Genomic DNA, 18,315 nt, shown 5'->3' with positions numbered 1-18,315 from the left:
TATATCATTTAGTGTTGAGATATTAGGAATATTGAGATATTAGGAAAGTTGAGATATTAGGATATTAGTTGTTATTTCCTTATATCATTCTTTCCTTGTATCATTCTTTCCCATTCTTAGAATGGTGATTTCCCTCTATATATAATCTGTATGTGAACGAATGAAAGTATGAATGAAAAAATTACAATTTATCAATTTGAAGAAAAACAACAAAAAATAACTAAAAAAATATGGTCGTAAAACACTCTATATATTAAAAATAGAAAATAAAAAATAGTTTTTAGTTGTCAAATATGTTTTCTTGGTTTTTTTATTATAGAGAATAATTTTTTTTTTTTAAATAGTTGCGATATAAGCCTTTAATTTTTAACAAGATTTATAAATTTCAAGATTAAATTCAAAACTCCAATAAGTAATGATTATATGTTTGAATTTTAGTTATGTAAAAGTTGAATAGGGGAATAAAAAATGATTAAAAGTAAACCTATAATATGCTACCTTTATCTATAATTAGTGAACTTTTAGCTCAGAATAAAGGAAACTTATAATACGTTAAAATTTTGTATTGACACCTATAGAATTTAAAATTTTGAACATTAAATATGAATGGTGAGATCTAGGCATTCAAATAAGAATACAAACAAATAAATGAAATCAAAATATAAAAATACAAACAAATTGAACTAAGATACAAAAAATGATACTTAAAAAAAATTATATATTAATGTATTGTATTGGTGTCCACAAAACTTCAAATTAGGACTGTTGAATATAAATGGTGAGACCCAAATCATCAAATCAGAATACAAACAAATAAATCAAAGTATAAAGGTATAAATAAATTAAATTATGATACAAAAAATAGACTTAAAAATACATATGTAACACCACTTAATTGTTAAACACATTTTTAATGCCAAAGTTTTTGAAAAAAGGTAAATTTTTGTACTGTGGTTGTAACGTAACATAAATAATACACTTTTTGCGATGGTCCAAACACAAGAGGAGCTGTAAAGTGTAATGAACGCAGTCTCCATGAAAGCTATGCTTTACCCTTTTTACACCTTTACCTTTCCCTATTCGGCCGGAGTCTCTCTTCCATAATAATGGAAGTGCAGCTACCAGTCTACCACTAGATAATGGCAGCTACCAGTCTACCAACTACCAGTCTACCAGTTTGACATGAGAGCCACACCTTTTAGTAGATGAATTCACGAATGGGAACTGCCATTCTTCCATTTCTGTAGTACTGTAGTGCACAAAATTAATTATTTGCTATGCAAATTAAAAGCTAAAAATAACAAAAGTATTCTCAATTAATTATCTTACATGCTAAGTGGAGCCAATTAGAAGGAAGATCCTTCTTTCCCGTGAACCAAACAATACAATTCTTTCAACCCCATGATGGTACATGTATAATACATATATGAACATTGCACACCCTGAGTGAAGCAACGCTTTTAAAGGACTTTTCTCAATAGTACGGTAATTTAAAAAAGTTATACTTAAATTATTGTAGTAGAAGAAGTTATTACAAATATATAGTAGTTTTTGCCACCTAGGAGAGAGGAGATAGGAGATAGGAGAGAGGGTAGGAGAGAGGAGTAGGAGAGAGGGTAGGAGAGAGGAGTAGGAGAGAGGAGAGAGGGTGAACGGATAAATTTTTTTAAAACTAAAATCATCTTTTCAAATTTCAAAATTCGAAAAAATTTCAAAAGGAACTCGTCTCTTCAAGAGACGAGTTCCATGAAAAAAAAATATAGCAAAAAAAAAATTCCTAAGGAAACTCGTCTCTTCAAGAGACGAGTTCCATGCAAGAGATGAGTAAAAAAAATATATATATTTTTTATAAAAAAAAATTCCCAAATTAAAAAAAAAAATAACAATTCCTCGAGAACTCGTCTCTTGAAGAGACGAGTTCCATGAATATATATATATATATATATATATATATATATATATATATATATATATATATATATATAAATTCCCAAATTAAAAAAAAAAAAAAAACAATTCCTCAAGGGAACTCGTCTCAAGAGACGAGTTCCCTTGAGGATTTTTTTTTTTTTGGAATTTTTTTTAAAAATATATATATTTTTTTCCATGGGAACTCGTCTTTTGAAGAGACGAGTTACCTTGAGGAGTTGTTTTATTTTTTTATTTTTTAATAATTTGGGAATTTTTTAAAAAAATATATATATTTTTCATGGGAACTCAAGAGATGAGTTCCATTGAGGAATTGTTTTTTTTTTTTTTTTAATTTGAGAATTTTAAAAAGAAGAGACGAGTTCTCCCTTGCGGAATTGTTTTTTTTTTTTTTTTTTGAGGAATTTTCTTTTTTAATTTGGGAATTTTTTTTTCATGGAAAAGAGACGAGTTCCCTTGAAGATAATTTTTTTCGATTTTTTAATTTGGGAATTTTTTAAAAAAAATATATTTTTTTCATGGAACTCGTCTCTTCAAGAGACCAGTTCCATTGAGGAATTGTTTTTTTTTTTTTTTTTTTTTTTTAATTAGGGAATTTTTTTTTTTTAAAAAAATTTTTTAAAAAAATTTTCCATATGGGAACTCGTCTCTTGACTTTTGTTTTTTTTTTTTTTTTTTAATTTGGGAATTTTTTTTAAAAAAAATATAAAAAAACAAAATTTTCCATGGGAACTTGTTTCTTTAAGAGACGAGTTCCCTTTTGCCCCTTTTTTTTTTTTGGAATTTTTTTTAAATATATATATTTTTTCTCCATGGGAACTCGTCTCTTGAAGAGACGAGTTACCTTGAGGAGTCTTTTTTTTTTTTTTTTTTAAATAATTTGGGAATTTAAAAAAAAATATTTTTTTTTTCATGGGAACTCAAGAGACGAGTTCCATTGTGGAATTGTTTTTTTTTTTTTTTTTTATTTGTGAATTTTAAAAAAGAAGAGACTAGTTCCCTTGAGGAATTATTTATTTATTTTTTTTTTTGAGGAATTTTCTTTTTTAATTTGGGAATTTTTTTTTCATGGAAAAGAGATGAGTTCCCTTGAGGATAATTTTTTTTTTTTCATGGAACTCGTTTCTTGAAGAGACGATTTTTTAATTTGGGAATTTTTTTAAATATATATATATATATATTTTTTCATAGAACTCGTCTCTTGAAGAGACGAGTTCCCTTAAGGAATTTTTTTTTTTCATGGAACTCGTCTCTTCAAGAGACAAGTTCCCTTGTCTTTTTTAAATTTGAAAAGATGATTTTGGTTTAAAAAAAATTAATCCGTTCACCCTCTCTCCTCTCTCCTATCTCCTCTCTCCTAGGTGGCAAAAACTACCATATATTTGTAATAACTTCTTCTACTACAATAATTTAAGCATAACTTTTTAAAATTACCATACTATTGAGAAAAGTCCCACTTTTAAAACTCCCATCAAAAAGCCCATCATGATTATCTACTTATCTCTACCCATCTGATCAAGAAGGGAAAGGAGCACCTCCCTATAAGTTGAAACCAAAATCTTCAACCATAAACCAACCAAGGAGAAGAAAAATGGCCATGGCCAGGAGCCCAAAATTGCATATAGCCATGTACCCAAGGTTTGCTTTTGGTCATATGACTCCTTACCTCCATCTCTCCAACGAGCTTGCTGAGAGAGGCCACAAGATCACCTTCATTTTGCCCAGAAAGGCTCAATCCCAGCTACAGCACCTGAATCTTCATCCCACTCTCATAACTTTCCATCCCCTCACCATCCCCCATGTTGATGGCCTCCCTTCCGGCGCTGAAACTGCTTCCGATGTGCCCAACTTCTTGCATCACCTTCTCGCCACCGCCATGGACCGCACCACTGACCAAGTTGAGGCCCTACGTGCCATGAAGCCAGACCTTTTGCTCTTTGATTTTCCTTACTGGGCTCCCGCTTTGGCTTCCAAACTAGGCATCAAGTCCATATACTACAGTGCAGTTTGTGCAGCAGCCTTTGCCCGCCACCCTGTCCCGGGTCGACAAGTTAGCAAAGACAGGCCAATTAATGCTGTGACACCCCCTGGTTACCCCTCCTCAACGGTGGTGCTCCGCCCCCATGAAGCTTGGATGGTGCAATTCCTGTATGCACCATTTGGTGAAGGCGTCAACTTGTATCTGTAAAGGATAATAAATATCCTCAAAGTGATAAAGATAAAACTTATCAAACTTATATTTATCACAAAGTGTATTAGTTGATAAGTTGGTAGGTTTTTTGTTTTCTGTATTTAAATTCAAATTATTATCCGATTAAAATCAGATTGTAACTACTTCAAGTATATGATATAAACATTGCATAACCTCTCCTTGATAAGCAAGAGAGGCTTTTCAACATTTCAGAATTCTTCTTTTCTTTACTTCGTATCAGAGCAATCTCCGACTAACGTCCAATGTCTTCTACTATAGAGTCATATTCAATCTCATTTCTTACAACACCCTCATTATTTCACAATACCTTTAGCCATCCCATCCCCAACAAACTTGATCGGAGTAACTATCTTCTCCGGAAATCACAGATTATACCTGCCATCAAAGGTCATAATCTTGGTGGTTTTCTCTTTGGGACACTGCCTTGCCCTCCAAATATCAAGAAGAATCAACCCATAGTAATAACCCTGATTATATTGCATGGGAACACCAAGACCAACTCCTTTTGTTTTGGTTACTAGCCTCTCTCTCTGAAGCCATTTTAGGGCACGTGGTTGGATGTCAAACCTCTCATGCAGTTTGGACCACCCTTGAAACTTTATTGGCCTCCCAGTCATCATCCAATATCATGCAACTTCAATTTCAACTCCAAACTACAAAAAAAGGAGTTTCTGACATTGATGATTATCTTCTCAAAATGAAAAATATTGCAGATAAATTGGCAGCAGCAGAAGAACCTGTGGATGAACAAAGACTAGTCTTTCACATCTTAAGTGGACTAGGAGTTGAATGCAACCCTTTTGTGACATCGATCCTTGCCCGACCAGCATGGATTTCTCTATCTGAATCATCTACTTCGCTCACCAGCTTTCACATCCGTTTGAAGTAGCAAAATGCAAGAGTCACATTGGATGTTAATCAACCTTCTGCCAACCTAGCTACTGCAACATCTCCGAAGCCAAAATCAGCACCTAAATATCATGGTAGTCAGCAAGGCCGTTTTCAGTTTAGTGCCAGAGCAAGGGGACATGGTGGCAATAGCAGAAATGAAATGGGTTGTGGCACTCGTCCACGATGCCAAGTTTGTGGAAAACTCGACCATCTTGCAATCTCATGCTACCACCGATTTGATCGTAACTTTCAGCCTCCAAATAACCATTAACAATACCAGATGCAAGCCATGATTGCCACACCTCAGATAATAACTAACCCGTCCTGGTATGTCGACTCTGGAGCACCTCATCAGCTCACCCTGACATCAACAACCTTTCAACCCAAAATCCATACACTGGTACTGACAAAATAACAGTCGGCAATGGCACAGGTCTGGACATAAAACACATTGGAAATCCATTACTTCAAACACATCCACACACATTTACCCTTCAAAACATTTTGTTCTTGAAATTACAAAGAACCTTCTAAGCATTGCCAAATTCACATCTGACAACAATTGTTTTTTTGAATTTTACCCCACTTTTTTCTTGTTTAAGGATCAAGTTTCCAAGAAGATTTTGTTCCATGGGCTCCTTGATCATGGTCTTTACAAATTGCAACTTCTGACCCCTCGTGCTGAGCAATCAAAACCTACTTGTTCGTTCAGTCCAGTTCAATTAGTGCAGTCTCACAACCAAGTTGTTTTTCTACTTTCAATAAGTCAAATGCCTTAACCACTTCACCTTCTCAGGCTCACATTTGGCATGATCGATTAGGTCATCCTTCCCTTTATCCCAAGTTTTTTCATATTGTAATTTGCCTTTCAATTTTAATAAAAATATTGCATTTTGTGCTTCATGTCAGTTTTTGGCAAACACAAACGTCTGCGTTTCAAACCTGTTGTTCAGAAAACAACCAAACCACTTCAGCTTATTCACAGTGACGTTTGGGGACCATCCCCCATGATCTCCACCAAAGGCTTTCGATACTACATCTGATGATTTTTCACGCTACACATGGTTATATCCCTTACAAAACAAATCTGAAGCCTTATCATCTTTCAACAAATTTAAACTTCTTGTTGAAAATAGAATTGGAAACAAAAATAAAATTTCCTCAAACTGATGAGGGTGGAGAATTTTCATGTCACGACCCAAATTCCGGGCAATCCAAAATTTGGCCCGTGACCCCAAGTCAAAGGTTTGACTCTAAGGGTTCCTCCTATTCCACGTTGGTAGTTAACCAAAACACTCTTATTTTTTTTTTTTTACACATACATCCCACTAGAATTCTCATAAACTACAATATCCCAAAACTACTCAAAACAACAAGGTTTAATAAATATTCATTATAATCCAAAAATAAAAGTTCACAATTAAACAACTCAATCAAAATAAGGCTTCATAACAAATCCATAAGTCATAATTACTAAAACAAATCCCAAAAAAAAAAAAACACACAATAAAAGAAAATGCCACGCTCCACTAGGCCGCTCTAGGAGCATCCTAAAGTCCTCCCTGCCCCACCTGTGGATCCCCAGGAGTGATATGTGCATCTAAAAAGATGTAAAAAAGGAAGGGGTAAGCATTTTCACATTGCTTAGTAGGATGCCTAACACCCAATGGGTTAATGGGATTACTAAGTTCCAAAGAATACGAAAGAACACTTCAACACAATAGGAACAATTCAACAGTATCAATCAAACCACATAGTTTAATATCTAATATTATACACAATTTCACAACATTCAACAATTAAATGAATGCACATGAACGTGTGACACACAATCATACAATGCACTATTGTTCTCGGGCTTTCATCGAAGGATACGCATCCGCACCCAAATACACTCCCCATTCGGAGTCTTCTCGGGGTAACTTTTGGGTCTTTCACCCTAGGGATCTCTCTCCCTTCTTAATTCGCCTCACACGGGCTTTCACTTTTCATCACTATTTCATTTTTTTTCCATTTCATGTACTTTTCACAATTTTCATAATTTTTTTCACATAACCATGATGCGAATGAATGCCACAATTCCAAAGTTCCTCAATAATTTCAACAATTTCAGCATTCCCCAATAATTCAATAAAATAATTTTCCACATTAAAATTTTCAAAAATATCCCAAATAAATATTCAAAAATTTGCATATCAATAAACTTGAAATTATACCACACTTACGGAATTTTTCAACCATTCTAATAATTTCTAATATTCGAAATTAACTAACTTTCCACCATAAAAATTCTGAAAATATTCTAACCAATGCCCAAAAATTCACAAATCACTATTTTTGAAATTAAACCCTAATTTCGGAAATTTTCAACCCTTCTAATAATTTTAATATTCGAAATTAACTAACTTTCCACCATAAAAATTCCGAAAATATTCTAACCAATGCCCAAAAAATCACAAATCACTATATTTGAAATTAAACCCTAATTTCGGAATTTTTCAACCCTTCTAATAAATTTTAACAATTCAAAAAAATTAATTATCAACCAAAAGCAATTTCCCACAATTACAAAAATTCCAAATAATCCAGAAAAATTCATACAACACCCATATTTCCTACTTAACTCATAATGACAAGATTTACAATTTTTTTCAAAGGCAAACACATTAAATTTAAGTTTTAGGGTTAGGTTCCCCTACCACAGATCTAAGAATTCAACCGTTAAAAACACGATTGGCCACAGTAGGATTGTTCCTCTTGTCAAGTAGAGCACCTCCTCAAAATCTGAGCCGAAACAGAGGTCGTTTGGCCACCCAAACAACCAGTCAAAGTTCCGGCAAGATGAAATTTCTCTACAGTGCCGCCGCCTCCTTTTCTCACCCGTTTTGCCACTGTTTTCCTTTCTTTTTCCAAAGCCCATTTCATTTCCTTGTTTTAATCCACTTACCACCAGTCCACTCAAGCCCAACCCAAAGTTCAAAAACCCAATAACTAATTCCCATGTTTTCCTTTCTTTTTACAAATCCCATTTCATTTCCTTGTTTTAATCCACTTACCACCAATCCACTCAGGCCTAACCCAAAGTTCAAAAACCTAATAACTAATTCCCATTTTTCTATTAAAATCCCATTTCATCCAAGCCCAAATTAATTCCTTTTCATTTTTGTTTTTTTTTTTTTTTTTATTAATTCTAATTAATTTTAATTAATTAACTTTTCATTTTCGTTTTTGTTTTTCTTTTCTAGAAATTCTCAATTACTAAAATCCTAAGAAATTTCTACCCTAAGGCTGACATGGCATAAAATTTTCAACTCGCCTAATTGACCAACACAATAAACCGAATTTCATCAATCCAAAACTAACATGTGTTCTTCAGACACTTTTCTTTTTGGCTTTTCAACCATCGCTCAAAATAAGACTTTTTAAAATAGAAATGCTAACGTGGCATAAAATACCCGGTCATTACATTTCATCTACAACTTTTCGACAATTTCTTGAATCCCATGGCATACACCACCAGTTATCTTGTCCACACACCCATCAACAAAATGGCAAAGCAGAACACAAACAACGTCATATTGTCGAAATGGGTCTGACTTGTCTTGCTCATGCATCTTTACCTCTCTAATTCTAGGATTTTGCTTTGCCTTCTTTATTTACACCATTAATCATCTTCCAACCCCGATTCTTCAAAAAAAATCTCCTTTGGAAAAAAATTTCCACCATCAACCTGACTACTCATTTCTTCACACATTTGGTTGTGCATGCTACCCATTTACTCGTCCTCTTAGTAAACAAAAAAATTCCAATTTCACTCCTTAAAACAAATATTTGTTGGCTACAACCCATATCGTAAAGGTTATTTGTCCCACCAATTCTGGGAAAATTCTCATTTCACTGCATGTTATTTTGAATGAAAATGATTTCCCATTCTCTACTGGTTTTTTCAAGCCTTCTAGTCCAATTTCCGAGCCACCAGACTTGCCATCCCAGTTCCTACAAGTGCTTCTCCCTTTACTACTACAAGCTTCCTCATCCTCTCTCTCCCACATTCACCAAACCCCACAACTCCCCACTCTCTCCCACGACAATACTGTAAAACCCAATAATACCCATCTCATGCAAACCTGTTCCAAATATAGTATTTTTAAACTCGTATCATTTTTTTCTTCCTCACCCCTCAATTCTATTCCTTCTGAAGCTCGTACATTTATCAAAGCTTCCAAGTTCCTGGAATGGCGCCAGGCTATGCGTGTTGAATTTGCTACTCTCATGCATAATCAAACTTGGTCTCTTGTTCCACCACTTTGTTGAAGAAGAACCAGACTTGAACTAGGGACTGTTAGAGTAGAAACTAAAAGGAAAAACAACCAGTTTGCAAGAACTTTTCTTAGGAATAAAATCAAACAGCTGGTAAGCAATCAACCAAGATCAAGAACACAAGAGAATTATCGTGGTTCAATAAACTTGATCTACATCTACACTGATTTCCTGAAGCCTTTATTCAACTGTACCAACCAGAGATTACACAAGAATCAAAAACAAAGAAATTATAGCTTTTCCTAAGAACCTTCATCACTTCTGTTTCTTTCTATACAAGATAACCGAGACAAACCTATGGTTATGGATTTGCAAAGCTCTCTTTATTTCTTGTTCTTTGTTCTATACAACTGAATGCCCCCATTTTGTTTTCTCAAGATTGCACCTTTTATATCAGTCAAAAACCTCTAACTAACTAACAATACTCCCAGCCGTTATTTTCTACCTAGGTCAACAAGCTTTATTGTTTGCTAGTTGAGCTTAGTCAGCAGCTTTGCCACTTGTCACTTGATAGTTGGCAAACTCTACAAAACTCCACCTTGACAACCTATTAAGTTGACAAGTGTCTGAACTACCTTCCGGTCTCAGTACCTTCCCTAATGGGAAGTCTTCAGCAGTCTCCCATGTTGATCAAATTCAAACAATGTTTGAACTTAGTCACATTTAGAGACTTAGTCAACATGTCGGATGGATTGTTTTTAGTAGGAACTTTTCCAACTTCAATCTCTCCTGCAGCAATGATATCTCTCACAAAGTGCAGTCTTACATTAATATGTTTGGACCTTTCATGGAAAGATTGATTCTTGGCTAAATGGATTGCACTTTGGTTATCACAATATACAACAACTTTACCTTTGTACATAGCCAATTCTTCTGTAATACCCTTCAGCCAAATTGCCTCATTCACAGCCTCTATCATTGCCATGTATTCAGCTTCAGTGGTTAAGAGAGCTACCACTGACTGAAGGTTGGCCTTCCAGCTCACTACTCCTCCAAACACTGTGAATACATATCCAATAAGAGACTTTCTGGTGTCAATGTTCCTAGCATAATCAGCATGTACAAACCCTTGTAACTGAGTTCCCAACTGACTATTACCTCCATAAACCAGCCCCAAGCTTCTAGTACCATCTAAATATTGAAAAAACCACTTTATTGCTTGCCAATGTGGATTTCTAGGGTAGCTCATGTATCTACTTATCATGTTAACCGCATATGCAAGATCAGGCCAAGAACACACCATAGTGTACATCACACTACCCACCATGCTAGCATAAGGTATCATTTCCATAAACCTTTTCTCTTCATGAGTATCAGGTGCTTGTGTTATGGAAAGTCTAAAATGTTGTCCTAGAGTACTCATTGTCTTTACATTATTCATCTCAAATCTGCTTAGTACCTTTGAGATGTATGACTTTTGATAAAGCCTAAGTACCCTCTTGCTTCTGTCTCTTTCTATCTCCATTCCCAAAATCCTCTTAGCTGAACCAAGATCTTTCATTTCAAATTCAGCCTTAAGCATCTCTTTGACTTACTCCAAGTGTCTTTTCTCCTTACATGCCACTAGCATGTCGTCCACATATAGTAAAAAATATACCATGTTGTCTTCAGTTAGCTTAAAATATACACACCCATCATAGCTGCTCTGATTGAAACCAATATCTAGCATGTACTTATCAAATCTCTTATACCATTACCTAGGTGATTGCTTTAGGCCATAAAGAGATTTCTTAAGTAAACATACCTGACCATCCTTGATTCATTCCCCAAAGCCTTCAGGTGGTTGCATATAAATCAACTCATCAAGTTCTCCATGCAAGAATGTTGGCTTCACATCCAGTTGATCAAACTCCAAGTCTTCATGAGCTACAAAAGCCAACAACAATCAGATTGAACTGTGTTTGACTACAGGAGAGAATATCTCATTGTAGTCAACACCCTCCTTTTGTGAAAACCCCTTAGCCACCAGCCTTGCCTTGTATCTTGAAGCCTCATTCCCTAGTGTCCCTTGCTTTCTTTTGAAAATCCACTTGGAGCCTACTATCTTTCGGTCCTTGGGTTTAGTGACCAATTCCCAAGTCTCATTTTTTTTAAGGAATCTATCTCCTCTTGTATAGCTTTTACCCACTGATCAACCTCATTACTATTGATGGCTTCTTGGTATGTTTTTGGTTCCATATCCACTATTTCTCCAGCTACACTCAATGCAAATGTTGTCATCTCAGCTTGGCCATATCTCTTGGGATGTTTGACTTGTTTTTTCTACCTGTCTCTTGCCAGACTATAGGATTCCAACCCTTGAGTTGGTTCATATTGTCTTTCATGTAATATTTCTTCTTGAACTGTCTTTAATGAAGTATTTGCAAACTTTTTAGGTTGCAAAGTCTCATGCTCCACTTCAAACTGTAACTGATCTGGCCCTTCCACATCTTTGGCTGGAGCTTGTTTTGGCATATCTTGCTCATTAAAAGTTACATCTCTGCTAATTATACACTTCTCTTTGTCTTGTGTTTATATCCACAACTTGTAACCTTTAATTCATTTTGGATATCCCAAGAAAATACACTTTACAGCCCATGGTTCTAACTTATCTGTTTTGGTGTGTACATAAGTTGTGCACCCAAAAACTTTGAGATGTTGATAATTTGCAACTTTCCCGGTCCACTTTTCTTGAGGGGTTTTGAATTGTAATGTTGATGATGGGCTCCTGTTGATCAAATGGACAACTGTTTTTGCAGCCTCACCCCAGAAATCCTTTGACAACCTTGAACTTGACAGCATGCATCTCACCCTTTCCGAAATGATCCTATTCATGCGCTCAACTAGGCCATTTTGTTGAAGTGTATATCTGACAGTTCTAAGTGTAGCTATGCCTTCTTTTTGAAAAAATGAATTAAAATCATTTGATAGGAATTCAAGCCCATTATATGTTCTCAACTTCTTCACTTTTCTGCTTACTTGAGTTTCAACCAGAATTTTCCACTCTTTGAACTTTAGGAAGGTCTCACTTTTAATTTTAAGAAAATAAATCCACACTTTCCTAGAGTAATCATCAATAAGAGTTAAGAAGTACCTTGCTCCACCTATCGACAATACCCGTGATGGTCCCCACAAATTAGAGTGTATGTAGTCCAGCTGGTTTTATGTTTCATGTACTGCTTTGGCAAACTTCACCCTTGTAGCCTTGCCAAACACACAATGTTCACAAAAAGGAAAATCTGTCAACTTGTAGTTTCCCAACACTCCTTATTTCTCTAGCTCTTGTAGTCCCCTGTGGCTTATGTGACCAAGCCTCTGATGCCATAGCTTGGTTGTCCCCACATCCTCCTTTAGCACAGTAAAAACTTTGTCTGTCATAGTCTGGCCTATAAAAGTATACAACCCATTTTTTATTGTCCATTTCATGATAGTAAGTGAACCTCTAGCCACTCTCAAAGAGTTAGGTTCTGACTTGAATGTATATCCTGACTTGTCCAACATTCCAAGTGAGATAAGGTTCCTTTTTAACTTGGGTATATACCTGACATCTTCAAGAACTCTTTCAATGCCATCATAGTGCTTGATTCTGACAGTACTAGTACCAAGAATCTTGCAATGTTTATTATTGCCTAGCAGGACATGACCTCCATTAACTTATTTAAAGTCTTCAAACCAAGCTTTGATAGGACATATGTGAAAAGAGCACCCTAAATCAAGTATCCGCTCCTTGCCCGAGTCCACCTCTGCCACATTCAGCACCTCAGCACTGTCATATCCATCCAAAATCACAGCAGCATCACCCTCATTCACGGTTTTTTTTATTGTGTTTTGTCTCATATTCGGGCAATCCTTCTTGAAGTGTCCTTCCTTGTGACAGATAAAACACTTAAACTTTTTGGTCTTAGATTTTGATCTAGACTTTTAATTCTTGTCCTTCTTTTCTTGTTTTTCAGATATGCCCCTAATGTTTAAACCCTCACCCGACTCCTCCTTGGATTATTCTTGTTTCTGTAATTCTCTAGCATGCAAAATGGACTGTACCTCGGCAAAGGCCAGGTTGTCTCTCCCATACATTATGGTTTCTTTCATGTTAGTATATGATGCATCTAAAGAAGTCAGTAACTGAATTGCTTTATCTTCATTTGATATTCAGTTATCAATATTTTCCAAATCCAAGATTATCTTCTTGAAGTAATCAAGATGCTCTTCAATTGACATACCTGGGGTCATCTTGAATGTATATAACTTGATCTTCTTATGTAATCAGTTTGCTAATGACTTGGTCATGTATAGGCTCTCAAGCTTGAGCCACAACTCAGTTGCAAACTTTGCTTTGGCCACATTTCTCAGCACAGTATCACCTAAAGAAAGAATGATAGCAATGTGAGCTTTCTCCAACAACTTTATTTTCTGCTTTTCTTGCATGGTACTGGGCAGGTTTTTCTCTCCAAGTAGGGCATCTTGGAGCCCCTGTTGAACCAGCAATACTCTCATATTTAGTTTCCATAACCTGAAATCATTTTTGCCCGTAAACTTTTCTACATCGAACTTTGCAGTCCCCATTATAACCCAAAGGCTCTGATACCAATTGTTAAAGAAGAACCAACCTTGAACTAGGGACTGTTAGAGCATAAACTAAAAGGAAAAACAACCAGTTTGCAAGAACTTCTCTTAGGAATAAAATCAAACATCAGGTACGCAATCAACCAAGATTAAGAACACAAGAGAATTATCATGGTTCGATCAACTTGATCTACATCCACACTGATTTCCTGAAGCCTTTATTCAACTGTACCAACCAGAGATTACACAAGAATAAAAAAGCAAAGAAATTACAGCTTTTCCCAAGAACCCTCATCACATCTGTTTCTTTCTATACAAGATAACCGAGATAGACCTATGGTTATGGATTTGCAATGCTATCTTCATTTCTTGCTCTCTGTTCTATACAACTAAATGCTCCCATTCTGTTTTCCCTAGACTACATCTTTTATATCAGTCAAAACCTCTAACTAACTAACAATACTCCCAGCCGTTATTTTCTACCCAAGTTAGCAAGCTTTATTGTTTGCTAGTTGAGCTTAGTCAGCAGCCTTGCCACTTGTCACTTGATAGTTGGCAAACTCTACACATTTTCTCATGCCAATGTTGTTGGCTGCAAATGGGTTTATCGTATCAAACAGAACCTTGATGGGACTGTGGACATATTCAAAGCCCCGTTAGTTGCAAAAGGTTGTCATCAATTTCCAGATGTTGATTACATTGAAACGTTCAACCTAATGGTCAAAGCAACCACTATCTGCACTGTTCTATCCTTTGCAATCTCCATAATTGGCCCATCCGCCAATTAGATGTCCATAATGCCTTCTTGAATGGACTTCTTATGGAAGACGTATATATGGCTCAACCACCTGGTTTTGTGCTTTCTCAATTTCCTAATTATTTTTGCAAATTACAGAAGGCATTATATGGTCTCAAACAGGCTCCTCGGGCTTGGTTCCAACGTTTGTGAGACACTCTCCTCATGGGGTTTTCAACCTTTCATTGTTGATCCCTCCATGTTTCTTTTTCGAAACAATCAGCATACTCTGATTTTACTAGTTTATGTCGATCACATCCATCTCACAGGTGATAGCATATCTTTCATCTAGTCCTTAATTTCATATCTCAACAAGAATTTTGCCTTAAAAGATTTGGGTGATCTTCATTATTTTTTGGGAGTGGAAGCCTCTCGCCATGGTAATGTTCTTTATCTCACTCAATCGAAGTATATCCATGACTTGTTGGTTCGAACCAAAATGGATGGTGCTAAACCACTACCAAGCCCAATTGTTGCTGGTAAACAACTCTCCATTCATGATGGTGACCCTATGAGCGATCCTCACACTTATCATAGCATTGTTGGTACACTCCAATACTTAACATTAACCAGGTCGGATATCACATTTGTAGTCAACAAAGCTTCCCAATTCATGCACAACCCAACTACCCTACACTGGAAAGGGGTGAAACGGATATTACGGTACCTTAATGGTACAATTTATCATGGTCTTCGACTCACTAGTGCATCTTCTTTACCTCTTTTGACCTATATTGATGCAGATTGGACAAGCAATCCCGATGATAGAAAATCCATGAGTGGTTATGCTATTTATCTTGGTCCTAATCTTATTTCTTGGCAGACAACCAAGCAAAAAGTCATAGCTCATTCTAGTATAGAGTCAGAGTACAGAGCTATCGCACTAGCAGTTGTAGACTGTCATGGATCCAATCCTTGCTTAAAGATATTGGTATTATTCAACACTTTTCTCCTATCTTATGGTGTGATAATTTGGGAGCTACATTTCTTGCTGCAAATCCGGTCATTCACTCTAGAATGAAGCATGTAGAAATGAATTTTCACTTTGTTCGTGAAAAAGTCCTCCAAGGTAACCTCACTGTTAGACACATCTTTACTAATTATCAAATTGCAGATATCTTCGCTTGAGGGGTCTTGGGACTCAACGTTTCCAGATGCTAGAAGACAAGCTCAAACTAATAAAGATAAAACTTAACAAACTTATATTTATCATAACTTGGTAGGTTTTATCTTTATCAGTTTGGTAAGTTTGTTTTTTGTTTTTAAATTCAAATTATTATCTGATTAAAATCAGATTGTAACTAATTCAAGTATATATTATAAATATTGTATAACCTCTCTTGATAATCAAGAGAGGTTTTTCTACATTTCAGAATTCTTCTTTTCTTTACGGTATCTGTAGGGACCCCTCCCCCTGATGACACGTGGCGTGCATCGCTATCCGGAGCAACTCCATCTGGACTCTCCAAGAGGACACGTGGCGCGCTCTCCTATCTGGACTCCCTCACGGAGAAGCACACGACACTCGCGAACATCACACCCGGACGATAGCATATCCTATCCGGATATGTTGTCCGGATCATTGACTAAAGTGAGCAAGCCTTGCTACGTCATTCCGATAGCCTGCCACAGCCCACGTTCCGCTACCTGCAGAGAGAAATGACAGGAGCGATGGCAAGTCGCCTCCCACGATCTCTAACAGTCGTCCGTAGGGTGATGATGGCCCTGCCACCACCTAGAGGCATCATGACGAGCCAAAAAGTCTTCCCACCATTAAAGAGGGAGGCAGAGCTTCTGACACTATATAAAAGAGCCTTCACACAAGGAGGAAGGTAAGCTGACTATCCCTGAAAAAGCCTGATAGCTTAATCTCTTGAGCCATGACTAACAAAACCAACGGAGGGTGTGTCCGAACATCCTGTCCGGACATCTTTTGTAGGGAAGACTGAACCAGAACTCAATCTTGGTTGAAAGCGTGCGTCCACTTGGCGGCTACGTGGATCATTGGGACGCAAGGCATCAACAGTATCAACGCCTCACCACTGGCATGAAGTGTTGTGATACCATCTCTATAAGAACATGTCATGAAATTGAAGGGCCCTTCTGTGACTACATTGGAAGTCAGTATGGAAAACCAGTGTTCCTAACAGGCCCTGTATTACCCAAACCTTTACCCACGCCATTAGAGGACCGGTGGGCTCTGTGGCTTGGGTGGATTCAAGCCTGGTTCAGTAATATTCTGTGCATTTGGAAGCCAAAATTTCCAGGAACAGGACCAATTCCAAGAACTACTCCTGGGGTTAGAGCTAACAGGCTTGCCATTCCTAGTAGCTCTAAAACCACCGACAGGAGCTTAATAAAAATATATTGGTAAGTTAAGAGTAGGTTTTTTGTTCTTAAAAAATAATTAAAAGCTATTTTTATGATCAACCATTCTCCAAAACTATTTTTTTATAATATTGTCAAATAATTCTAATTTTTTTTATAAAATTGTCTACCACAAGATTCGGAGTAGAAAATCATACATCAATTAAAAGGAGATAAAAGAAATTAGCTATCATTAAGAGGACGAAAATGGTAACATAATATGAAATTCATGTTTCATATATTAAAATACGTGAGAATTAGAGGAGTGAAGTTTACATTCCCATTCTAGTAATAACATTTCTAGATATATCTTCACATTTATTTATATGAAAAATCTCTTTCGTATAAGGACTTCTTGCATCCTACTCTTGTTATCCCTTTCCTTTGCTATTCATTTTCTTGAATCAAAGGGCATTCTCCCCTACAACACCCCTAAAGCCATGTGTTTTGTCCGTATCACTTTGAGTTTTAAGTTGTTAATTTGTATGCTGATATAGTGCTAGTTTTGTTTTAAAAATCACTTATTCAAAAATATTTAGGGTCTGTTTGGTAACTGTTTTTTAAAACAATTTTTAAAAACTATTCTATAAAATAAAAATCTATTTGAAAATATAAAATATTTTTAACATATTTTTAATATTTTTAAATATGTTTAGAAATAATTTTTATGTCTAGTGTTTTATTTTTAATCATTCTACATGTTTATATACTTATTTTGTAAAATAATCTTCGAAAAATAAGTAAAAATAATTAAAAGATGTTTTCTAAAAATGCTTTATTTTGTTTTCTATTCTTAAGAACAAAAAATAGTAAATAATTCTTAGTTGTTAAACACGTTTTCCTTATTTTTTATTTTGAAGAATAGAAAATTGTTCTAAAAAATAATTGTCAAATAAATCAATAATTTCTAATAAGAGTTATAAATCTCGAAGATTAAGTTGAAGACTCGAGTAGGTATATTTTATATATGATTATATGATTATAAGCTTGAATTTGGGCCAAAGTAATGGTTTGAAAGTGAATTTTAGTTACATAAAAGTTGAAAAGGTGAATAGAAGATGCTTAAAAGTAATCATGGGTGATTTAGTGAACTTCCAATGCAAAACAAAGGAAACCTAATCGGACAGTCTAATATCCAACATGGAATGCTAAAGCCCCCGTATGAATTTTTTTCCTCTCAAAAAAATTATAAGACCCTAAAATTTGTAATTTTCTAATAATAGGGTTCATACACATGACCAAAGTGTTTGCATACAAA

The 18,315-nt window shown here is 35.6% G+C and overlaps 1 pseudogene; it reads left to right on the top strand.

Annotated features, from left to right (window-relative positions):
- The first annotated feature begins 3,504 nt into the window (after positions 1-3,504).
- On the top strand, positions 3,505-17,047 carry LOC117909523 (annotated as a pseudogene).
- The last annotated feature ends 1,268 nt before the right edge of the window (positions 17,048-18,315 follow it).

Source organism: Vitis riparia, chromosome 19 (assembly GCF_004353265.1).
Source record: "Vitis riparia cultivar Riparia Gloire de Montpellier isolate 1030 chromosome 19, EGFV_Vit.rip_1.0, whole genome shotgun sequence".
Taxonomy (NCBI): Eukaryota; Viridiplantae; Streptophyta; class Magnoliopsida; order Vitales; family Vitaceae; genus Vitis; species Vitis riparia.
This window is presented reverse-complemented; position numbering and strand designations above follow the sequence as displayed.